Source organism: Sapajus apella, unplaced genomic scaffold (genome assembly GCF_009761245.1).
Source record: "Sapajus apella isolate SASKATOON/1434 unplaced genomic scaffold, GSC_monkey_1.0 scaffold133, whole genome shotgun sequence".
Classification (NCBI taxonomy): Eukaryota; Metazoa; Chordata; class Mammalia; order Primates; family Cebidae; genus Sapajus; species Sapajus apella.
The window spans coordinates 1,491,675-1,518,576 of record NW_022437073.1 but is presented as its reverse complement, the minus strand read 5'-3'; the positions used below and the strand labels follow the sequence as shown (position 1 = coordinate 1,518,576).

The 26,902-nt window shown below is 36.4% G+C and overlaps 1 pseudogene across 2 annotated transcripts in view; it reads right to left on the bottom strand.

Annotated features, from left to right (window-relative positions):
- LOC116539799 overlaps positions 1-26,902 on the bottom strand; it is a 93,932-nt pseudogene that overhangs the window by 7,454 nt on the left and 59,576 nt on the right. Inside the window, exons 3-4 of one of the 2 annotated variants that reach the window (XR_004264196.1) lie at positions 9,194-9,228; positions 279-4,884 (exon numbers count right to left, since the gene is read on the bottom strand). The product of XR_004264196.1 is annotated as a nucleolysin TIAR pseudogene, transcript variant X2 (transcript). Of the gene's footprint in view, positions 1-278; positions 4,885-6,828; positions 9,229-26,902 lie in introns of those variants that run through there. The other variant, XR_004264195.1, reaches the window with a different exon arrangement.

Here is a 26,902-nt window from a genome sequence, read left to right as displayed (position 1 = left end):
GTCGTCTATGAATCCTGAGTTTCTGGATTGTGTGACCAGATTGGATAGTGGTACATTTATCAATATTGGGAAAACAGGAGAAGTAGCAGGTGTGGAAGAGATGAGTTCAGTTTTATACATGTTGAGTTTGAGCTCAAACTCAGAATGCCCCAAATTAAATGCATGCACGTGGGAAACCACGTGAAGAGGCTAGTTAGGTAACTGAAAATACAGCTGGATCATGACCTGAATGCAACACTCCTCTCTAGTTCTGCAAAGAGTGTGGATGGCAGTCTTACCTTTTGATTTCGACAAGGCTGTTTCGCACATGGCTTATTCACAAAGGTTCATCATATATTAATATTTCACTCTTCAATGACAATACTCACTTTTATTTCTTGTTTAATGCCTAATTCAAAGTAAGGGTTTTGACTAAAGTAAGAGTAAAGTCCCTTGTGATGTTGTGAGCTGTATGCTTGGGTAAAACCCATGCCATTAACAAAATTCAAAATTATTTTTAAAAGATCAAAACATATGTTTCTGTTTTTCCCTATGTAAAAGACCCTTCACCAGTTTATTTTTGGGGAATTAACTGTGTAGTCCTAAAGTGAGAATTAAGACTTGGGCAGCCCAGCACATGAGTGAGGTTAAGTCAGATGATTCTCATGGCATTTCGTATGTATGAGTAATGCCAGCACTGGAGGACTCGCAGCAGTGGTGGTGGCACCTGAGCAGGCCACCCAGCGAGGAGGCAGTAACTCCAGTGCTACTTCATGCTTTTTGGCTCTGGTAACCTTTTGGTTCCTGCCTATTTCCAAGCCATTCATGCTCCAGTCTCCTCTAAGTTCTGTGACCCTGAAACCTTCTCAAGTAATTCCCTTTACTTCAATTAACCAGTTAGTTTCTGCCATGCTTGATAAGAAGCCTAGCTGAACATCAGAATAAAGTCATTCAATCAATAAGAAAATACTGTTTATTTCCTAAGTAAATCTACAGTTGAAATAAAGTAATAATTGCTGCTAAACCCATGGAATGTAGCCCAGAATCAGAATAAGATCTCAACAGTGAGTTTTTAAAAAAAGATAATTTTATTAGCTTATCTTTAATTCACAGCAAGACACATTGCTTCCTGTCTGGTTTATACTCTTTACAGTGAATCAGGCATAGGTAGGATGTTTCTAGTAAAACATGTTAAGCTGATTGATGAGTAATTTTAGTAGTGTTTTTTAAATTTTGTTTTAAATTATAAAAGATTTATTTTTCTTCAGGTGAGTATCTGAATAGGAAAGGGATAACACTCATAAATTCAGTGAACATTTATTGAGTGGTTATTGCATCAGAAATAATGTGCTAGATGTTGAAAAGGTGTTCTCATTCATCATTTTACATTTTAAAGTGTTTAGCATATTGATGCCTGTATATTACATTTCTGTCTTCATGGAACTTATGTTTTAGTGGGGAAGATGGGAAAAAAGATAAAAATAATAATAGTAAGTTGTAGTCCACACTATGAAGGACACAGGCTGAGACAGCGACTAACAGTGGGACCTATCCTGGATATAGTGCTCAGGAAAGGCCTCCCCAGGTACAGGACTAATATGCTGAGACTTGGAGGATGAGAAGAGGCTGCTGTACAAAGAATGTGAAGAAGCTGATTCTGGTTTCACTGATTATAGGTTGTGAGACCTTGGACAACTTATGTAACCTCCCTGTGCCTTTGTTTCCTCATCTGTGAAATGTGGTGAGCAGTATTACCTATTTCATACAACTGTTCTAAAGATAAAATGTGTTAATGTTTGTAGGGTACTTCCAACAGTACATGGCACATAGCATGAGCAAAACAAATACGAGTTATTATTATAATATTATTTTTATTATTCACAAAAAGGGACCAGCGTGTGCAAAAGCCTGAAGCAGGAAAGGTCTTTGGTGTGTTAATTAAACTGAAATAAGATTAACACAGCTGGAGCAGAAGAGCAAAGAGGCAGTGGCACAGAGGAGGCGAGAAACATAGGATCAGATCATGCCCGGCCTTGTGGTTCAGAGTAAAGAGCTGAGACTTTTTAACTAAGTTAAATGGGAACCCATTAAAGAATTTCAGCAGGAGAGGAATGTTATTGAACTTATGTCTTAAGATGATCACTTCATGTGCTGTGGGGAAATTGAGGGAGCAGGACCAGAAATGGAGTGACCAGTTAGAATACTTAGAATGGTGTTATATAGTAGTGAGGATGAAAGATGATGGAGGCCTGAACTAAGTTGGGAACAAAGAATAAAAGAGAGTGGTTTCAAGATATATTTTGGAGATAAGGCTGGCAGTATCTGTGAATTAATTGCATTTGGGGAAAAGAGGAAGATCAAGGCAGAGCATCCATGTACAATTGTGCAGGATGTTCACTGCATAAGAGCACTTAACTGAGAAAGGCAAATAGGAGCTGAAATCCAACTCACACTTGGTTCTCCAAGTCATGTCCCCTGGCATGGGGCTACCCCCAATTACAAGGAGGACCTTTTTCTAATTTGTACAAAGGCAGTACATAGGCTAGAAGCAGTATGAACCTTTAATCCTGGCTTGGGTAACTGGGTAAATGGTGTTGCCACTAACAGAAATGGAAACGTTGGGATGAAGGGGAGAGAGGTTTGTGATGAAAAAAAAAAAAAAAAAAAAACACAAATGATTGGGTCCTCGTTAAATTTTGAGACGACTCTGAGATACCTAAGTTCAGATTTAAGATTGGCAGTTGTTTCCTTAATACTGACCTTCTAGTCACCGGTCTTGCTATTTCTAATAATTTATCTGTAGATGCTTTTGAATTTTCATTCAACACAATCATATTCACCAATAATGACAATTTTATTTATTCCTTTCCAATCTGTGTATTTTTTTCACCCTATTGCACTTGCTGAGGCCTCTAGAACAAGGCTGAACATAAGTGTGATAGCCATTATCCTTGCCTTCCTCTAGATATTGATAAAGCTTTTGGCATATCTCCATTAGGTATTATATTTGCTAATTGTTTCTCTGTAGAGACCCTTATCAGATTAATTAAGTTCCTTTATATTCCTAGTTACAATTTTTCCGTTTATCAAAAAAATGATGTTATATTTTATCAAATGCTTTTCCTGCATCATTGAGATAATAACATGTTTCACTCATAATTTTCTCTTCTCATAGTATCCTTCAATTTTGGTGACAAGGTTATGCTGGTCTTCTGAAACAGAAAGAAAGTTGCTTACTTTCTATTTTATGGAAGAGCTTGTGTTACAGCAGATCCTAATCTATCAGAATAAATTCTAATCGAAGAGTCATCTTTTCTTCAAATTTTTGATACGATTCACTGATAAAGTTATCTGGACCTGGACTTTTCTTTGTGGAAAGGATTTTGAACATGAATTCACTTTCTGTAATAGTTATTAGAATGGTTACTATTCATGCTTTTGTCTTTTTCTTTGCCTTAGTATATTATGTTTTCCTAGGAACTGGTCCATTTGAAATTTCATCTAAGTTTTCCAATTTATTGACAAAGTTGTTTATGATAATATAATGAAAGTATTCTCTTATTAGCTCTTTCAAGTCTGCTTCTGTTATTTGTATTTTTTCTCTTTTTTTTTCCTTGGTCAATCTAGTCAGTGAGTTAACAATTTGGCCAATTACTACAAAGAACTGACTTTGGCAAGTCAGCTTGGAGCTTGTTTCTGGATTGATAAAAATATTCTGAAACTAAATAGTGATGATGGTTGTGTAACTCTGTGAATATACTAAAAACCACTGAATTATACATGTTAAAAGGATGAATTTTATGTATGTGACTAAAACTGTTACTTAAATTTGTATCTATCAACAATGTAACACTGTAACCTACATAGGTAGCCGTAAAGTTTATAATATTTGCCTACATCAAGTCTTTTAGTAACATTGCTTGCCTTTACTTTTGTACATCATAATGTTCTTTATATTACACAGTTCAAACAAATTAACCACATCAATAATATTGCTGAGCAGGCTAGAATAATTAATATGTGACTTATTTAAAAGCTTTAAATTTTGAATAATAACTGTTAGTAGTCTCCAGAGAATACTGCTACATGTTCTATCCATAGACAGCACACTGATCTAAGGAAAGTAGGTCACAGAACACAATTCGATTCAAACTTGGCACTAGATAACCCAATGTTTCTTTCTTCACATAATCATGATGTCCTAATCAGTCTGTGGTTTTGACCTTTGAGTCAGTGGGTAGTCTATTATTACTTAGTGGCTGCTAAATCCAGAGTCAACATTTTGGAAGCTAAAGAATGCCCATCTTCTTTCAAAATCTTTTGGCTTACTAAAAGCTGAGCCCAGCTAAAAGCTTTTGCCAACATTTAGTTACTTCATGCATATGAACTAAACAACAAGCAGGATACAATTAGCGGAGAATGAAAAAAATAGAATATATTTATTTTCTAACATATTAAACATTAAAATACATTAAATGTACTAAATATATTTAAAGATAAATTATACTATGAAGCATGTTACAGTCTTTAGAAAGTATAGACCAGATTTTCCTGTTTCTCAAAGCATGCTATTCTTTCATTTTTTCCTGTAGATACTAAACCAAAAATTTTAACTCAAATTAGAAAATAGCAAATTAAAAAAATTCAAGTGACAGAATGTGTTCTATTTACGGACTATCAATAAGACATGTTCCTTAAAAATTAGCTATGATTTTAATTTAATAACTTTTGAAAAGCATGTTCTTTGCTTGTAAAAATAATGTTAGGCATCGTTTTCTCTATATATAGAGCAATTATTTTTTTATATTAGCAATATATAAAGTGTCCAAGCTATTATTTAATAGATTATCAGTTTTTCTAGGATTTTCTCACCTTTCTATCACAAAGTTTCTTTCACAACAAATTCTAGAAATAAAACAAATACTAGAAACAAACAAAAAAACCTCTAGAAATATACCAAGAGACACGCTAGAGGAACATATAAGAACCTTTGTTAAGGCCGGGCACTGTGGCTCATGCCTGTAACCCCAGCATTTTGGGAGGTCAAGGCAGGTAGATCACCTGAGGTGTTGAGCTGAGACCAGCCTGGCCAACATGGTGAAACCCCATCTCTACTAAAAATTCAAAAAATAAATTAGCCAGTGTGGTGGCACTCGCCTGTAATCCTAGCTACTCGGGAGGCTGAGGCACGAGAATTGTTTGAATCCAGGAAGCGGAGGTTGCAGTGGACCAAGATCGTGCCACTGCACTCCAGCCTGGGTGACAGAGTGAGACTCTGTCAAAAACAACAACAACAACAACAACAACAACAAACAACAACAACAGACACCGTTGTTAAAAAAGGTGATTTGAAGTTTTGAGAATTCATTTAATGCTAAACTAGTGTAATTGCATCTTTACTGAAGAATAGATAGCTTTCCTGTAATGATTCATTTGATATAGATATAAATGCCTCTTTGGAAAACTAGATATACACCTCTAAAATGGTCCCCTAAGACTACAGAGTTCTTAGCAATTTAACACTCTCTGTCCTTGAGAATGAAAAAAATTAAGCACAGATGACTTGATTTATAGATGCATATCCACAAATGGAAACCTAAATGGCAAATGCAATTTTAGATTCAGTAATCCAGCTGCTTTAAATGACGTTTCTGTAAGAGGTTAAAATACTGTGAGGAAACATGTGTGAGATGTAGCTTATTAAATACTAATTATTGAACCTTACAGTATCTGTACCTTCATGCATTCAATGATACATAAAAAACTTTAAAATAATACCAGAAGAAAATTCATGTGACATATAACAGACAAAGGATTTATATATCTGTTTTATAAAGATTTACTATACATTAGTAAGGAATTATAAACAAATCCAATAGTTTCAATGGGTTTTGTATATAAATGGGCAATGTATCAAAGAAATACGAATACATAATAAATACATGAAATTGTGCTAAACTTCAATCAGCTAAGAAATAGAAATTAAAATATTTTTCTATAATCCGATTAGAAAAATTAAAAATACTGAAAACAACTGTTGAATATATGCTGGGTCTGAGGAAACAAACTCTATTATATTGTCGGTAGATATATAAATTTATACAAATTTTTGTAGGATAATTTAGTTTTTCCTGTTCAAATCTGAAAAGTATACATTCTGTGACCTACAAATCTCACTTCTAAGAATCTGTCCTGTAGGCACAGCTACATGATAATGTAAAAGTAAAATAGAGGATGTTCATTACAGCATTATTAGTAACTACAAAATATTAGAAACAACTTAAATATCTAATAAGTGATTGTGAAATGAATTAAGGTACAGACATAAACTGGAACACTATGGTAGCTATTAGATAGGGTTTCTGACATAATGGCAATGTTCTTCTTAACCTGAGTAATGGATGTGTGGATTCACTATATGGCTACATATATAATTGTATATATATTTTTACATGCTTCTCAATTTTCATCAGAACAAGGTGAAGTCTATATATATTAATCAAATAAGATGTATGTGATATGAAAAAAACACAACAGAAGATCATTATGCATGGCAAATCCCAATTTTACGAGAAAAAATATCCTGTGTATGCATATATATGAACACATAGCTGTGCTTACATGGCATATAAAAAACTAGGGGGAATATGTAGCAAACCTCTGGAAAATGGGATTATAAGGATGTTTATAAGAGGAATAGATAGTAGTATTGGAGAGATTTATACTTTTTATAAAACATATTCTTAGTCATATATATGAGACTAAAGAAGATATATATATATTTATATATATATATACATATATAACTTTTGTGTGTATATTTCAATTGACCAAAAAAAAGCCTGCCACTTTTGTCTTTATTGACTTTATTTTAGTTTTTGTACACAAAAAAAAATCATGTTCATATCCATCATGAACAAAAACTGTAAAAGGCAGAACTAGAAGACATGTGTCCTTCACCAAAGCAAATCTGTGCTAAAGGTTCCAAACATTTCAATCTTTAAAATAAATATTTTCATTTTCTGATGTCTAATTTCATGTCTTCAGAGTGTCACAGGAAATCGACGCCTATCTTGAATTACAATTTTTTTTTTTAGAGTCCCAGCTCACTGTGTTTGGTAACTTGCCATACCATATCCAGTTTGGTTAGGAGGAGGTATTACAGGGGGAAGAGCTTGTCCTTGGGGAGGCTGAGCTCCAAATCCACCCATTCAAGCAGCAGAAGGTGATTGATCTACTCCAAATCCTTGTTGATTCCATGGTTGTCCGTACACTCCATAAGGTGGTACTTGCCACCCATTTGCCATATACTGTCCATACTGTTGGGGGTTTCCATACACTTGGCTCCACTGGCCCCACTGACTATAGTCGACCTATTGGAAGTTTTTAGTTATATCAGGAGATTCTTTACCCCAATAGCATTTAACCACGTGTCCTTCAATCATAGTACCGTTCACCGAAGCAATGGCACGGGCTGCACTTTCATGGGTTGAAAATCTGACAAATGAATAACCCTTTTCTGGGAAAACTCTTATTTCCATAATTTGTCCGAATGGTGAGAATGTTTGTCTCATAAGCTGATCTGTTAATCCAGACGAAATTCCTCCACAGTACACAATACAATTTTTTGGACTTGACTGGTTTACTACATCTTCAAATCTCAACTGCTTAGTGTTGTTTTCTTGTGTACTTTTAGGTGCCGGTGGTTTATGTGTGGCCCAATTGGTTCTGATTTGACGACCACCCAACCACTGACCTCCCATATGCACAATGGCATTTTCTGCACCCAGTTTATTATAAAAAGATACAAAACCATAGCCTTTGGATTTTCCAGTTGCCATGCCTTTAATTACCCAGGCATCCCATATTTTACCAAAAGGGGCAAATGCTGATTTGATATCTTCTGTTGTAATTTCTGGACTCAAATCCCCAACAAACACATGGAAGTGATTGGAAGTATCTTTTTTCTGGCTACTTGCTGTGGTTGCCCAGTTTACTTTGACCTCCTTTCCCAAAATTTTTCTCCCATTCATAGGAGCTAATGCAGCAGCTGCATCTCTGTGTTCATAAAATTCCACAAAGCAATCTGGGTCATTGCTTGTATGCTCTGTTATCATTTTACAGCTTTTATAGGGTCCAATCTGACTGAATAACTGAAGTATAAGGACTTCTGTCACATCTCTGGACAGAATAGTTTAAGACACTGTGGTTATATCTTACCTATGTTTCTTGCATCACAGTTAGAGAAATAAAACTACTTTATCAACAACAGTAAATCCATTTCTTATATTATATTTTAGATTATAAATCTGAATATGACAAAAAATCACAATACATTGAAAATTTTCCCCAAATAATAATATAGGCAGAAACTTCTTCCGTGCTAATTAAGTTCCAGGACTGACTTTAAATACATTATAGGTATTAATATATTACGACCAATTACTGTAATCATTCCTGTTTTACAGATGAAGAAAGTGAGACACAGGTTAAGTAACTTGACAAAGGTCACACAGCTTGCAAGTGGTGGGGTCAAGGTTCAAACTTAGGCACTCTGATTCTAATATTTCCACCATGCCTTGTTGTTTCTCAAAGAACTCCAACTAAAACCTAATATTAATTATTGAATGATGTTATAACATGAAAATATATTTTTTTACCTTCAAAAGGCACATAAAAACATTTCAGAAAAATATAGAACACTGTAAAATGTAAAATGTGTTTATTGTAAAACTTTAGTTATTGCTTCCCTTTCTGTAACACAACAATTTTTATGCTTTGATACTACAGTGGATTACGCTGAATGTTATACCTGTCGAAACAAAGTTCTTTTTTTGAAGGAAATAGTGTGTAAGTTTGAGAAACTGATCATTATTAACTGTTTCTTATTTACTTAAGTAGACTAATATGAACTGAGCCTACAGTAATGTTTATACATTCCAATGCAAAAGAACTGCAGAGCAAGCTAAGTCTTGAATAATTTGTTAAGACTTATTCTGCATTACTAGATAAAGCTTTAAGAGTAAATGAGACTATGCAATCTTTTTTTTCAGTAAATTAAAACTCAGTTTAGAAGATGAAGGGCATTTTTTTTAATTATAGAGAATAATAACAACATTGTGTATAAGAAAGTATCAGAATAAATGTCATAAGTTATATGAAATATATAAAGAACAGTTCAGAGATAGAAACTGTTGGGATATGAAATACTTACAGGAGTTTATGCCTAATATGGAAATGAACTTGGACCTACAAGAGAGCGAAAGAATTGAGAAGTCATAAAAGAGAGTACCTTACTTTTTAAGAAAAAAAGAGCATATAATTATAATATATTTTACCTACACTCTTAGTACTGCTGAAAAATTACTATTAATATTGAAGTATATTTTGAAAAAATATCTTACAGTATTCAGCAGGAAGTTCTTTTTAAGCTAATCATGTTATAAAGTTTGAAAAAGCTGTATTTTTCTTTAATTCAAGCCAATTGAATAACAAGAATCCCTTTCTTTGTAATTCTTTTATGCAGTATTTACCCAGTACTGTTTCTCTAAATTTAGTTATACTTACCTGTCCAAGCAAATGTATAGATCAGTTGATTTTTAGTTAGTATACATGTGTTTTACGAATAAGAAGTAAAGAGGTTATCGACTAATCAAAGTCAATCTAGTAACTTCCAGAACTTCTAACTTGCATTTCAAAGCTTCACCATACTGAGAATATTATGGCAAGGGAATATGAAAGTGGAAACTCTAAGAATCAGGATCCTTAAATGAATAGTGGGATGTAGAGAAGAGAGAGGAGACTACTGTGAGTTGCATCTTCCAACTCCCACAAATACAAATGTTTATACCAAGAAAACTCATGTGAATAAAATGCTTTCTGCTGTCAAAGGGAAAAAGGAAGTTGCCTAAGAATTGATTATTAAGGAAAGTTTCAAGACAGAGGCAAATTTAATGATAGAATGGCTCAGAAGTGGCTAAGAATATTTCATTTTTAAAAAATAGTAAAGAAACTAATTTTATTATCCTTAATAAACTCCCTAGGCTTTATCTATGTCTACCCAGAAACTTCCTATAAATACTTAAGTTTATAGAGATTGTCAAAAGAACTCCCACTCTTCCCACTACCTAAAGGAGAAAGAGTAGGTGTATGTCCGTCATACTGAGGGGATGAGAGGGCAGGACGGGGGTGGGAGGTAGGTATTAGTGCCAAGGGACTGAGAACTTGTCCCAAAATAAATGCCTGGAAAAAATCCAAACTTTCAGTCATCAATATTCAGTCCCTTTGCTACACAAGCAAAAAGGAATAAAATACACAAGAAAAGCAGATAAATTAAAAGAGAATCTATCAGAGACCCACTAAAAACGGTTTCTTTTTAAAGTCAGTTGAAGAAGAAGTCAAGATCAGTTCATTACATATCCGATTATCCTTCTGATGATCTCAGGCTACAGTAAAAGCAATAGAGAGCAATAACCTTAAATGCTCATATAGGAAGTGGAGGAAAATATTGTTTATTAAGGTTGTTCATATTTGGGTTCCTCAGGAAACTGAATAATACTGAAATTTGAATGCACTGGAGCATGAACGCAAATGCAAACTGCATACTAAAAATTTCAGCTTGACCTAGCTAGAGCACTCAAAGCAGCCATTGGGATTTTTCTGCATGTGGATTTTTCAATCAGGCTTTATTATTTTAGACTGCTCGATTTTTTGAAGGATGGAAATAATATATTATTTGTTGCCTGTGTCAACAGTATCAGTAACAATTAAAAGGTCTGTTTCCTTGAACTCAGGGAGTGTTTTAAGTTAGATATATTTTTTGTCTTCTTTTCCTTTTGAAATCTCCTCCTTCCCAGATGCGACCATCTCCCTGATTCTCATGCTCTTCTCTTAATTTTACAGATTTAAGTGTGAAAAAGACAGTCTGTAGTCTACAATGGGGGATGGAAATTGGTGAATAAAATATTAAATAATACACTTTATGATGGGTGAGCCTTTAAAAACTGGTGAAGAATATGACACAAATCACAAAAGTCTGGACACCAGGAAGCCAGTGCATTGTCCAGTTTTGTTACCTCGTACAGATGACACTTTCTGGGCCTCAGTTTTGTCATTTAAGGGTGGTTGTGAGTAACTAGATGAGATTATATCTTGAAAAAATACAGAACTATATACAAAAGGCTGACGCTGACTCTGTATTCTAATTTATTACTCATTAGTTAGCATGCAAAACAGTTTCTCATGAAGAACATTAGATGCAGAATCTGAAGGGAAACTTCTCTGGCCTTTATTTTCTTTATCTAAATAAGGGATAATGCTACATATGATTTTTTTAGTACAGTGTTACTGGTAGAGGCCAGTTATTTGCAGCAAGCAGCAGGTTTGCAGGGATTTTTCTGTGAATTTCAAATTCAGTATCTGTATTAGTTAAGATTAGATTTTGCAGCAAGTAACAGAAAATCCTCTCAAATGATAAAGAACATGGAGGTTTATCTTTGTCTCATAGGGATGTCTAGGAAGTAGCTCATGGCAGGCATGATACCCCATGCTGTCAGGCACTCGGACTCCATTCATCTTGATGTTCTTTCCTGAAGGCTTCAACCTTGCAGTCTCACATGGCAGCATCACATTCCAGAGGAGCAGAACAGGGAAAGGGTCAGAAGATGGGGGAACACACCTCACTCTCTCCTGCTATTGACTGTGCCTGGCTGCAAGCTAGACATGCTGTGCCCATTGCAAATGGCTACAAATCTAAGGCCCTACCAGTATGGGAACAGCCACTGGGAGATAACTAGCAGCTTTTACCATTTGTCATTTAATTATTTTAAGGTTAGAAACTTTTTCTTTCTGAATGTCTGAAAGAGAATGGCATGAGAAATATGTTGGAAAAGTTAAAGCTGCTTTGTGACTGTTTATCACTGTCTTTTTAATTTTGAAAAAGTAAGTGCTAAGGCTTCCAGTTTCCAATTTCATATGTAAGGAGCTGGGAAGTTGCCACTCTGTTCTAACAAGTAAGAGTTGAGCAAACTGAAAAATCAACAACTCTTTTTGGATCCATAAGAGAAGTGAGGTCACAGGGCAAACTATTGCCCCCAAAATTAGCAAGATGGACAGGTAGATACAGAGAATCACAACATACTGGAGAAGAAATCTCCATGGGAGCCACTCCTGGGGTAGGAAAACCTAAACAGTAATGGATGAACTGCTGGAGGCCATGTGTAGACAGGTCTGAGAGATAAAAACTCTGGAAGACCTAGTCATAAGGGGGCCGACCACCATGCTTTTCTAAGTTTTACCATCAGCAGCATGACCAGATTATCAAACTAACTACTGAAGAAAATTACACTGTGCTTCTGGCAGTAGGAGGGAAAAAAAATCATTCTGATACATGCCAGAGTGCTCTGTTCTTAACAAGGTCTGTTCTTAAAAAAAACTGTTTAACCAGAGCCTAACCTGTTGGGGTTTTATCAGAGCCTAACTAACCTAAGGGAATTGAAATAACCAACCCCAGCCTACTCTATCTGTCCTATTCCACTGAGAAAGGGAAGGACTAAGAAACAATTGTGATGTTCAGAGTGTAGAGGAATAGGCTCGCTAAACAATGGAGACCTAAACATAGGACTACAGGTTTCCCTCTCCCAATACCTTATCACCATATTAGTAAAGGCCTATTTACAGCAGTTCCTTTTACCCAGTATACCAGGTTCAGCTATCAAGAAAAAATTACAAGGCATACTGTTTCAGCCCATTCTGTATTGCTATAACAGAATACTTGAGACTAGATAATTTACAATGAATAGGTATTTATTCAGCTCACAGTTTTAGGGGCTGGGAAGTCCAAGGTTGATGGGCCAAATATGACAAAGGCCTTCTTGCTGTATCTGCCCATGGAAGAATGGCAGAAATGCAAAACAGCATGCAGGAGTGGGAAGGGGGCCCACCTCATCCTTTTATCAGAAACCCACTCCTGCAATAACAGCATTAATTCACTCGTGAGGGCAGAGCCCTCATAACCTAATCACTTCATAAAGCTCCCAACTCTCAATACTGCTGCAGTGAGGATTCTTTTGTTTTAAAGCACCTGAGACTGGGTGCTTTAAAAGAAAAAGAGGTTGATTTGGCTCATGGTTCTGTAGGCTGAGAAGTTTAAGGGCTTGGCCCTGGCTCTGGTGAGGGCTTTCATGCTGTATCACAACATGGCAGAGAAGGCCAAAGGAGAAATGAACATGTACAAAAAGAATAAACCTGAGGGGCGTCCGGGCTTTACAATGACCCACTCTCTCAGGAACTAACTCCATTCCCATGACAACTCACGACCATGAGAGCAGCATCATGTCATTTCTGAGGAATCCATCTCCATAACCCAACTACCTCCCACTAAGCCCTACTTTCCAACATTATTACACTTGGGGTCAAATTTCAACATAAGCTTTGGTGGGGACTAACAAATCATATCTAAGTTATAGCAAGGATTAAGTTTCCAACACATGAACCTTGGGGAACACATTCAAAGCATAGCACATACTAAAAGGCTAAAGCAAAGTTTGAAGAGACAGCAACTATCAGAGCTTGGAAATTGCCACTCTGTTCTAACAAGTAAAAGACACACACGGCAGGGATGTTAGAATTATCAGACAAATAATTTAAAACAACTGTGATTCACACCAGGGCCTGTTGGGGGGTTTGGGGCTTAGAGGAGGGATAGCATTAGGAGAAATACCTAATGCAGATGACCAGTTGATGAGTACAGCAAACCACCATTGTGTGTACCTGTACATTCTGCACATGTATCCAAGAACTTAAAGCATAATAAAAAAAAGAAAAAAGAAAAAAATCCTGTGACTAAGATGCTAAGGACTCTAAGGGATAAATTACACATGCCAGAGCAGATGGGCAATGTAAGCAGAGAGATGGAAATTCAAAGAAATAGCCAAAAAGAAATGCTAGGATAAAAAATAAGAGAAATTAAGAATACCTTTGATAAGTTTATTAGTAGATTGGACATGGTTGAGGCAAGAATCTCTGAACCTGAGGATATATCAAGAGAAATCTCCAAAACTAGAAAGAAAGGAGAACAGACTAAAAAAAAAAATTAAAGCAAAACGGAATATCTAAGAGCTGTGGAACAATTAAAAAGAGAGAAGATATGTATAATAAAAATACAAGAAGAAGAAAGAATAGACAAAGCTGCTATATACTGAATGTTGATATCTCCCCAAAATTCATATGTTGAAAGCTAATTGCCAGTGTGATGGTATATGGAGGTGGAGCTTTGAGGAGGTGATTAGGTCATAAGGATAAAGCCCTCCTTAATAGCATTAGTGTCCTTAAAAGGAGACGCCAGATAGCTCTCTTGCTCCTTCCTTCATGTGAAGACACAGCAAACAGAAGGCTATTAATGAATCAGTAAGTGGGCCCTCATCAGATACCAGATCTACCCATGCCTTCACTGTGGACATTTTAGCCACCAGAACTGTGAGAAGCAAATGTTTAAAAGCCGCCCAGGCTATGGTACTCTTTTCTAAGCAGCCTGAATGAACTAAAACAGAAATTGGTACCTGGAAGTGGGGTGCTGCCGTAACAAATGCATAAAAACATGGAAGTAACTTTTGAACTGGGGAATGGATAGAGGCTGGAAAAGCTTGAAATGCATGCTAGAAAAAGCCTACATTACTGGGAGCAAGCCTTTAAAGGTGATTCTGGTAAGGTCCTAGGGAAAAAAAAAAAAAAAAAAAAAAGAGGAGAGCTGTAGAGAAAGCCTCAATCTTCTCAGAGCATGGCTAAGGAATTCTGAACATGTTGATAGGAATATGGACTGTGAAAACCATTCTGATGAGGTCTCAAAAAGAAATGAGGAAGATGCTTTTGGAAACTGGAGGAGAGACTATCCTTGTTAGAAAGTGGTAAAAAAAAAAAAAAAAGTTGGCTGAATTGTGTTTTGTGGAAGGTAGAACTTGTGAGCAATAAAATTGAAAACGTTTTGCTGAGAAATTTTCTAAGCAAAGTCTTAAAGGTGCAGCTTGGCTTCTCTTTAGCACTCATAGTAAAATTTAAGAAAGAAAGAAATGACTGACTTAGAATTATTAAGCGAAAAGGAAGCAGAACTCAAAGATTTGGAAAATTCTCAGCATACCTATACTGTAAAAACAGAGAAATCAGGGTCAGAAGAAAACACTAAGCGTGTAGCCAGGCAACTATTTGAAAAGGATGTTAGTATGGATTAGCCATCTCAACAGAAGCTATTCTCTAAAATGATGGAAAAATAACAGTTCAGAGATTATCAGGGCTTTACTTAACGTCACAGACCCAGAGTGTAAGGGTTCTAGGTCAGAGTAGTTTCAAAGGGGTGGGGCCAAGTCCCCAGTCCAGATAGGTCAGGATACCCCTGTCCAGTGCCTCTGGGGTGAGGCCTACCCAGAGGCCTGTGAAATGGGCTGCACCCAGCAAAGCCAGGGGGGCCTTGCTGCCTCCACCTAGATTTCAAAGGCAGGACTTCCCAGCAGAACCACAGGCACAGGACCCCAGCCAGGACAGCCAAGAGGCCCAGGAATAGAGCAGCAGCATGGGTAAGGCCATGACAAAAGGCTCCCACTAAAATGCCCAATGGAGACAGGAAGGTGAGGCTGCCTTCATGATACCAGACCAGCAGAGCCACCAGTGTATGATTCCAGCCTGGGGGAGGTGCAGGCATGGAACCCCAGTGGAGCCAGAATTGCTGCTTGTAATAGTCACAAACATACAACTCTCACCTGTGAGAGATGTGGATTTGGGACAACAACAGCAGTGGGCCTGGAAGGCAAAGCATTGAGCCATAAAGGATTTTTCTCAAGCTTTAATTTTTCACGTTGCTTGCCCCATTAGGATTTGCATTTATCTTAAACCTGCCTCTCCTTTTTTCTTTTCTATTTATCCGTTTTAGAATGAGACTGCCCATCCTATGCTTGTCTCAACATTGTATATAATGCACAGGACATGTCTGGTTTCACAGGTTCACAGCTAGAGAGCAACTTACCTCACGATAAATTATGCCTTATGTGTCACCAAAACCTGAAATATTTAAATGAGACTCTTGACTTACATTTAAAGTTAATACTGGAATGAGTTAAAACTGTAGGGCTATTGAGACGGAATGGTTACATTCTGCATATGAGAAAAACATAAACCTTAAGGGACCATTGAGAGAATGCTATAAATTGAATATTTGTGTCGTCCCAAAATTTTTATGTTGAAACTGAATCCCCAATGTGATGATATTTGGAGGTGGAGGTTTGGGGAAGTAATTACATCTTGAGGGTAGAGCCCTCATGAATCAGATTAGAACTTTATGAAAAAGGTCCCAGAGTGCTCCCTCACCCCTTCTGCCATGTGAGAGCACAGTGAAGAGACAGCCATGTACGAACCAAGAAGCAAGCCCTCTCCAGACTCCAAAACTGCTAGCTTCTTGATCTTAGGCGTCTCAGCCATCACAACTATGGGAGAAAAATGTTTGTTATGTATAGGCCAACTAGTCTATGGTGTTCCGTTAGAGCAGCTCAAATGGACTAAAACTCAGAACAAATATTCAAAACAGTAATGACCAAAAATGTCCTAAAATGAATGCCAGACACCAAAGTTCAGATTCAGAAAGCTCAGAGAACATCAAGCAGGATAAATGCTAAAAAATATACACATATTCGTATCATTTTCAAATTACAGAAAGTCGAAGATAAAGAAAAAAATACTGAAAGAAGCCAGAAGGGGGAAAACATGTTACATGTTACATATAGAGCAGTAGAGGTAAGAATTACATTTGACTTCTCATCATAAAACATGCAGCAAGAAAAGAGTGGAGTGAAATAAAGTGCTAGAGAAACACCACCAACCAAGAATTCTATGTCTTGCAAAATTATCCTTCACGTATGTGCATTATAAATTTGTCCAAACTCATAGTGGGTACAATGCAAAGTGTAAACATTAAAGTAAACTATAGACTTTGGTTGACAATAATGTGTCAATGTTGGTTCATCAGTTGTAACAAATGCAACACTCTTATGGGGGGTGTTGATATTGGGGGAAGCCACACATGTGGAGAGGCAGGGGGTGTATGGGACGTATCTATACCTTGTGCTCAATGTCGCTATGAATCTAAAACTGCTCCATAAGAATAAAGTCTTTAAAAACATTTTAAAATGTAGCACTCTCTGGAGACTTCTACATTATTTTAAAGTCACATTTGAAAATAAAAATATTTGGTATGAATACAAATATTGTGCACTGTGCTATAACAAAAAGTTCATGAAATATTACTTTTTGCCTGCTATAACACTGAGAAATTAAGCATTAGATTAAAAAATAAAATCTTTACCATGTCATATAAACCTTGACAAAATTGATAAGATGTAATAACTTAAAATTTTTAAAATCTGTATTATTTTTGTCATTACAAATTGTACTTCATTTTATTGTGCTTCAGAGATACTGCATTTTTTATAACTTGAAGGTTTGTGGCAACCCTGTGTTGGGCAAGTTCGTTGGCACCATTTTTCCAAGAGCATGTGCTTACTTCTTATCTCTGCATCATATTTTGATAATTTTTGTAATAATTTCTAATTTTTTATTATTGTATCTGTTATGATGCTGTGTGATCAGTGATCTTTGATGTTCTTATTGTAATTAATTTGGGGGCACCATGAATCATGCCCATATAAGACAGTGAATTTAATCCATAATTGTTGTGGGTATTCTGACTGACCCACCGAAACAACTGTTTCCCTGTCTTTCACCCTCTCACTGGACCTCCCTATTCCCTGAGACACAGAAAATTTGAAACTAGGCCAACTAACAACCCTACAATGGCCTCTAGGTGTTCAAATGGAGAGTCACATGTCTTCTCTCTTACTTTAAATTAAAAGCAAGAAATAATTAATTTAGTAAGTAATTCATGTCAAAAGCCAGATAGGTCAAAAGCCAGGCTCCTTGAGCCAGTTAGCCAAATTGTGAATGCAAAGGAAAAATTATTAAAGGAAATTAAAAGTGCTATTCTAGTGAACACATGAATGATAAGAAAGCAAAACAGCCTTATTGCTGATATGAAGAAAGTTTTGTTGGACTGGACAGATGATCAAATCAGCCACAACATTCCCTTAAGCTCAAACCTAATCCAGAGCAAGTTCATAACTCACTTCTATTCTATAAAGGATGAGAGAGGTGGGGAAGCAGCAGAAGAAGAGCTTGCAGCTAGCAGAGCTTGGTTCACGAGATTCAAGAAGCTGTCTCCAAAACTTAAAAGCTCAAGGTGAAGAAGCAAGTATTGATGTAGAAGCCGCAGTGAGTTATCCAGAAGATCTAGGTAAGACTATTGATGAAGGTGGCTGCACTAAACAATGAATTTTCAGCACAGATAAAACAACCTTGTACTGGAAAAAGATACCATCTAGGACTTTCTTAGCTCAAGAGAAGAAGTCAATGGCTGGTTTCAAACCTTCAAAGAATAGCCTGACTCTCATGAGAGGCCAATGCAGCTGGTGACTGAAGTTGAAACCAATGCTAATTTACTATTATGAAAACCCTAGGGACCCCAAGAATTATACTGTCTACTCTGCCTATGCTTTATAAATGAAGCAACAAAGCCTGCATGACAGCACATCTGTTTATAGCATGGTTTACCAAATATTTTTAGCCCACTGTTGAGAACTGCTCTTCAGAAAAAAAAGATTCCTTTAAAAATATTACTGATCATTGACAATGCACCCACTCACCCAGGAGTGCTGATGAGGATGCACAAGTAAATTGGTGTTATTTTCATGCCTGCTAACACAACATCCATTCTGTCCCATGAATCAAAAAATAATTTCGACTTTTGAGTAGGTGATGGGGAGGAAGGCAGCAAATCACACTGCCACGTGTGTTCCTATGCAACAATTTTGCATGTTCTTCACATGTACCCCAAAACCTAAAATGCAATAAAATAAATGGGAAAAAAAAAGAATTACTATAAAATAAATAAATAAAATTAAAATAAAAAAAAAAACAAAAAAAAAAAAAGAAATTTCATAAGGCTATAGCTGCCATAGATAGTGATTAATCTGATGGATCCAGGCAAAGTACATTGAAAACCTTCTGGAAAGGATTCACCATTCTAGGTGCCATTAAGAACATTCATGATTCCTGGGAGGAGGTCAGAATATCCACACTGATAGGAGTTTGGAAGATGTTGATTCAACTCTCACGAATGACTTTGAGGGGTTCAAGGCTTCAGTGGAGGAAGTAACTGTAGATATGGTAGAATTAGCAAGAGAACAAGAATATGAAATGGAGCCTGAATATGGGATTGAATTGTTGCAATCTCATGATAAAACTTGGATGAGAAGTTGCTTCTTATGAATGGGCCAATGAGATGAAGTCTAACCCTGTGAAGATGCTGTGGACATTGTTGAAATGTCAAAGGATTTAGAATATCACATAAACTTAGTTCATAAAGCAAGGACAAGGTTTAAGAGAATTGACTCAAATTTTGAAAGACGTTCTACTGTGGGTAAAATGTTATCATAAAAACTGCATGCTACAGAGAAATCTTTTGTGAAAGAAGAAGTCAACTGATATGGTAAATTTCATTGTCTTATTTTAAGAAATTGCCACAGCCACCCCAGTCTTGATCACTCTGATCAGACAGCAGCCATCAATATGAAGGCAAGACTCCCCATCAGCAAAAAGATTCACTCACTGAAGGCTGAGATGATAGTTAGCAATTTTTAGCAATAAAGTATTTTTTAATTAAGTTATGTATTTTTTTAGAAAATGGTATTGCACATGTAATAGGCCATAGTATAGTGTAAACATAACTTGCAAATGTACTGAGAAACCAAGAAATATGTCTGACTGGCTTTATGGCAACTCACTTTACTGCACTTGTCTGGAACCAAATCCACAATATATTCAAAGTATGTCTGTATATAATCATTATTCCTGTATTTCTGAATTTCTAAATTGTTTAGTTCTCTGTCTTCACAATTGACCTAAATATATGTAATAAAACTCAAAATAATGTAACCATTAATAATGAGATTATGAGAATTCCCATAATATATAAAGGAGCCACTAAGAGGAGAAAGTATGGTGTTGTGGAAAGAGCACAGGCTTTCTAAAGAAAATCCTGGGATGAATACCACTATTTACTCAATCATTCATTCATAGCACCTATTGCCATTATATGTATCTGTTTCATGCAGTATATGTCAGGCATAGAATTTATAATATATTTAGGGATACAGATATAAAACCTACAATTATATAAACAATTTAATTACAAATTTAAATTTGTAAGTAATTGAAAGTAGGAGTAAAGGGTACTATAAACATCTAAATGTAGGCTCTAGCAATTAAACAGAATAAGGTAGATTTATATTTGCTAGTCTTGAAAATCTTTTGCACTTAAAAGTTTAAATTCACTATTAAGTTAAAAAAACTGCAAAATAGTATGTGCAGTATGATTCAATTTCACTTAAATAATTGCATCAACATTCCAACAATATTATTATATTAAATTCATAGAAAAAATTGTAGGAATACACTGAATTATTAACAGAAGTTATCTCTGGTATTCCTGTTAAATATATTTATAACAACTTAATTGTTTACACTAAGCATATATTACTTTTATGCTCAAAAAATAAAAATGCATTTTTTAAATAAAATATAGGAACATACAACTTTAACATCAGTCTGGCCCCTGAACATCTGGAAATGCCCAGGAAAAGCTTTTGTTAAGCTGGTAAAAAATTAACAAAGAAATCCAATATTCTTGAAAAAAAAAGAGAGAATGTTTTAAAATATTTTAAGTTAATAATTTCTTTCTTGTATAGTAAAAATCCAAGATTTGGTATCCATCATTAAAGATAATTACATTTTTCCACTTAGAAAAGAGGGAGAATAAATCCTGCTTTCTCTTAGTTTTCAGAAATATAAAAGAATAAAAAATGATTCAGGCTCTCACAAAATAAAAATACATTCAATATTTATTATAAACAAACACTATACTGTGCTATTGGGAAAATGAGAAATGCAAAAATGCATTTTTATTTATTTTTTGAGCATAAACGTAATATATGCTCAATATAAACAATTAAGTCATTATATATTTAACAGGAATACCAGCGATAACTTCTGTTAATAATTCAATGTATTCCTACAATTTTTTCTATGAATTGAATAAAATATTGTTGGAAATTTTTATGCAATTATTTATTTAAGAAATTTATTTACTTAAGATTTAAATAAATAAAATATTAAAATTCATTTAAGGAATTATGCTAAGAAAGAGTTTATTAACTTGACCAATATGAGTTGGGTACCTACTCTGTATCAGTTCTTGGGGGTTCAGATGCAATGCTCTGAGGATTCAAAAATGAAAAGGACATAGTCCCTGCCTTCAAAATACTTCTGATTTAGCAATAGAGCAGACATATAAATAGCCTTCTAAATATATTACTGGAAAAAAAATCAAATAACCAAGATAATTTTTAGATCTAGACAAATATATCAGGCTAGTACATACACATTCTTCTACGGAGTTGTCAGAGCCATACACTTTACGATCAGGGATACCAAAGAGCTTGAATGGCTTCCCAAGGAAATAGACTGAGCTTTAACAGCAAAACTATGGAAATAGAGAAAAGTCAATTTGGGCTATGGAACAAGAAAAAGGGGAAAGATACATTTTGTTCAAATGACTATCATAAAGTTTGGTAGCTCTTTTGAAATAGTCACTTTCTGGGCTTTATGTAATAATACTGAATCTTGAAACAGTTTAGCTGCTGACAATATAAACCATTCTAAGAAAAGTTCATCTTACATCTCAGAATAGTTCTGCTTTTCTCTCTTTGTCAGTTTTTCTAGTGGTGACTGTGGCAATAAAAAAAAAAAAAGCCTTAGATCCATAGTGATAAGAGAAAGTGGTTTTCTTTCTTGGTAGTCAACATGAGCATTTGCATTAAGAGTCCACTAATAAACATTTTCATTAGCAGTGCAATGAAACTCCTTTGCAACCGTGTTTGGGAACAGAACTAGCTCTCATTGAGACATTCACTCATTCATCCGATCAAGATTTTTCTCTCACCTACAATACACCAAATAATTATTGCACACTGATGGTAAGAAATTAGGAAGGCATAGTCAAGACCTTTGAATTTACACAGACGCCTGTTGTATAGGCAACAAATTTCCCATAATCTGGCATTCTATGGTTGCTAAATAGGATTAATCATATTTCATTGATCATATAATCTTCATTTCTTAATCATTTAATAAATATGTTTTTTTTTTTTTCATTTTTGAGACAGAGTCTCACTCTGTCACCCAAGCTAAAGTGCAGTGGCATGATCTTGGCTCACTGCAACCTCCACCTCCAATAGGTTCAAGCAATTCTCCTGCCTCAGCCTCCAGCTAGCTGGGACTACAGGCATTCGCCATCACACCTGACTAATTTTTGTATTTTTTAGTAGAGATGGTGTTTTGCAGTGTTGGTCAGGCTGGTCTTGAACTCCTAACCTCAAGGGATCCATCCACCTTGGCCTCCCAAAGTGCTGGAATTACAGGCTTGAGCCACCATACCCAGCCTGTGTGTTCCTATGTACCCAGAATTATGCCACACAGAAAGCTGTGTGTTACAACAGACATAGCCTCTCTTCTTAAAGATCATGTAATTTAGCTGAAATAGAGGGAGACAGAAAGTCAGTTTCTGAAATAATTTCCATTCTTCTTTGTTCCCTTCTAAAACACTAGTTCTTGTGTAGGGAGCAATATGTCCAGCCCAGATAATAAACGATGATTAGTCTAAGCCCATGGTTCCCAAACTCTGTACCCAGCCCCCAAGGGTGCTAAAGTAAACTCACTGGGGGGCTATAACATATTCAAATTTTCAAGGGAAATAGGGACTCAACTTCTGTCAGACAGCATGCCCACTATTAGCTTGAGGCGACTCACAGTTTCCACATTAGACCATGCTAGATTCCTTTAGAAATATTATGTCATTGCAAAGCTCAGTTTTCAGTGGTTGCTGTGATAAAAAGCAAGCACTGTCTGGCAATACATAACAGTGGCACCATCCAATCTGAGTCCAAGGTTTGGGAAGTTGTAGAGTGTCCAATAGGTACATATAGCCAAGTGGTAACTGTGGTTATCTAAGAATGAAAAAGGTACTACTTTTCTTTCAATTCATGTATCCTAGTTCAAATGGTTATTAAATTGTACACGAAACTTTTATGTATTTCTTTTGGTGCCATGAAAAAAATTATTAAGACCTCAAGGGAGCTGTGAACCAAGAAAGTCTGGGAAACTTTGGCCAGAGCCAATCACGTCAATCCTGTTTCCTGCCTCCCCAGCTTCCTTAAATCTAGGGATAACTATATGCTCAATTACAGCCTAAGCAGAAATCTGCTGCATAGATTTCATAAGTCTATAGCTGCCACAGACAGTGATTCACTTGATGGAATTACTCAGTGGGGCAGGGGAGGAGGGTCTGAGAGAGGATTTGCTTTCCTGATAACAGAGAACAATGGCAAAGACTGTTATTTGTCTTTCAATAGTCCAATTTCTTTAGAATCTTCAAAGTTTCAGCTAAAGGCCACATACTTCAGCCTCCTTTCCTACTACTTGGGACAAATTGATTAAGCTCTGGCCAAAGGAACATGAGCAGAGAAGATGCATAGAAATTCTGAGTCATATTCTTAAAAGGAGGCATGCCTTTTAAATAATTAGCCTTAAACACACATAGCTAATACTAGCAGAACCGAGATAAGCATGTCAGATTGCCTTATTTCTAATCCACTGCTCTTGTTATATGCTACACTCATTCAGATCTTGGAAATAGCCTTACTATAATTTTATATTCAATATACTAATATAAGTTCTCTTTGATATGATGGCATATTATTGATTCAAAATTATAGTGGTAGAAATGTACATTGTTATGATGCATAGACCATGGTGTTTTTGTTAAGAAACAAGATTTAGTTAGTAGATTAATTGAGTTTCTTAACCTGTATAGCTAAGAACTAACTTGTGACAGGTTTCTTCTTCAAGGTGCAGGTTATGTGAGACTTGGACAGTTCCTCTGACTAGGAATTGCAGAAAGGTAAGAGTGTCAGCCATAACTCTGTGAATGAGGGTTTCCCTTAGGGTAAGAATATGAAAAACATTGCTTTTTATGCTATATGATATAGAGAGTTCTTGTTTTACTTTACATTTAACAGCTCAAATAAACATGACATACAGAGACATAAAAACATATGAACACTTAAGGACAGACATAAATCATAAGATCATAAAATAGCAAAAGATTTTATAAACAGATTAGCAAGGACTGAGAAATCATATCTGAGATAGTTTACTTGGTAACTAAGTTGTTGGCAGCTTTGTAAGAAAAACAGTTAAAGGAATTTCAAAATAGAATGTATTTTTATTTCTTTAAAACTATGTGACAAAATTTCTTCTACCATCTTCCATGCTCAAATTTATATCACATTATAAAATTACTTAATTCCCTAAAGTACAAAAAAGAATGGCTGAATCTCCAAAGAGTTGATAAAGACTGAAGATGTTTATAAGGCATGCTTATGTACTCTACTTCAAGCCATCTACAGGACTTGAGAAAGGAATGTTTAGTGTTTGCAAAGCCATTTTTGTGATGATCCAGAGATCCTTCCATTTCACAGAACTGTCCTTTACGGCTTCTCCCAACAAAGATTTACAACCTTATCTGTTGACTGTGGCAGTATGAGAGGCACCATATTCTTTCAGTACATATACTACAGCTTCATTGGAGTAGCCACATTTAGGAAGCATGTAAGAGAAAAAATAAAGGAAGATGATGATCACTAACATTTTGTAAGAGTTACATTTTAAATATTATTTCCCATTAAAATTGGGTCTCATGTCATATGGATGATTTCTTCATGTAACTAATGTTTTTTTAAACATGAGGTTGAAAGTGAATTTATGCTGAATTTATCTAACAGCTAACTGAAAAAACAGGGGATACCCTGCCTATATCTGTATAAAGTAACATACAAAGAAAATACAAATGAGATTCAATGAACTCAATGTAGTAGAAAAACAAATGTGTGTTTAAAACAGACATTTCAAGGGAAAAGTACATAGTCTCATTTGTTTACATCATAATTTTAGTGATTCCTCTCTGAAAATGGCTTTGTATAAGTACACTCATTCTCATAAGTGTGAAGCAATCCCACTGGAATGAAAGGAGGTTCTGAGTGGAGAACTGAAGAGAAATTCAATAACTGGACTAAATACCAAAGGTACTAAGAAGCTGGAAATCTGACCTACTAAATCCTTCCACTCATTTTCTGCTCTTCCATCCTCATTCTCCATCCAAACCTATGAATGAACCTAGACATACTAACACTTCCTACATTTTTATTTTTAGTCTCACTCTGTTGCCTAGGCTGGAGTGCAGTGGTGCAATCTCAGCGCACTACAACCTCCACCTTCCAGGCTCAAGTAATTTTCCTGCCTCAGCCTTCCGAGTTGCTGGGATTACAGGTGCATGCCACCATGCCTGGCTAACTTTTGTATTTTTTAGTGGAGACAGGGTTTCCCCAGGTTGACCAAACTGGTCTCAAACTCTTGAATTCAGGTCATCCGCCCACCTCTACCTCCCAAAGTGCTGAGATTACAGGCTTGAGCCACCATGTCCAGCCACGCTAACACTTCCTACATTTTGAAAGAAAGAAAGGACTCCAGAAAATTAGCCTCATTAATTCCAAAAACTGTTGTTTTGTAGCATGTAGTTTGCTGTTTGTTTTGGTGCTTTTCTTTATTCTGCTAAAGTGTCATGTACCCTGTGGCATTCAGTATTCAGTGTCTTATCAAGTGATATATAAGATGAATTCATGGGAGGTATCCCAAGATAGCCGAATAAGAGGCAGCTCTGGAAAGCAGCTCCCAGTGAGAGAGATGCAGAAGCTGAGTGGTCTCCACAATTCCAAATGAGGTACCAGGTTCATTTTCTGGGCCTGGTCGGACAGTGGGTATAAACCAAATAGGGCAAGTTGCGGCAAGATGGGGCACTGCCCCACCCAGGAGCAGCATGCAACTGACTGGAGGACTGGGGGATCTCCCCCTCTGCGACTTCGGTTCAGATACAGCGCTCTACCCAAGCCTTCTACAACCCACAGAACAGATCTTCGCCAGGCTGAAAAGCCTCAGTGAGCTGACTGAACAGGGCAGAACAGCACCTTCAGCCCTGGGGCTGTCAGCATAGATATAGGCAGAAACAATGGCTAATGCTGAGAAAGCCAAAAAGCTGGTGGGATGGAGCTACCTGCTCCCCAATAAGAAAGGGAATGGAACGCAGGGAATGAGTTTGGGCTGTTCATTCCCAAATGCGTTTGGGAAAGAACAGCCCAAATGGCAGACAGGTTGCCCCGCCACCGCACAAAGCCCAGCAGGTCAAAAAACTCCCACTCCAGGGTTAGGCACCCAGACCATCAGTTAGAGAGCGACGAGGAATGCTTCAGCTCCACCGGGCGGAAGGGAAGCCGCCATTGCAGAAATCAGCCTAATTTTCCTGAGTAAATAAAAGAGGCAGCAGCTCCACTGAATCTGTGGCAGCCCAGCAGCGCCTCTGCAGGCAGACAAAGGAAAGGCTGCCTCCCCAAGCAGCTACATCAGATCAAAACTATATAAATCCAAGAGATGGGGAGAAACCAGCACAAGAAGAATGAAACCATCAAAACCCAGAATGTCTCTCCCCGACCACGAGTTCACAACTCCTCACCAGCAAGGGAACAAAGCAGGATGTAGAATGAATTTGACAAATTGACAGAAGCAGGCTTCGGGAGGTGGGTAATAACGAACTTCTCTGAGTTAAAGGAACACGTTCTATCCCAATGCAAAGAAACTAAAAACCTTCAAAAAAGGTTAGATG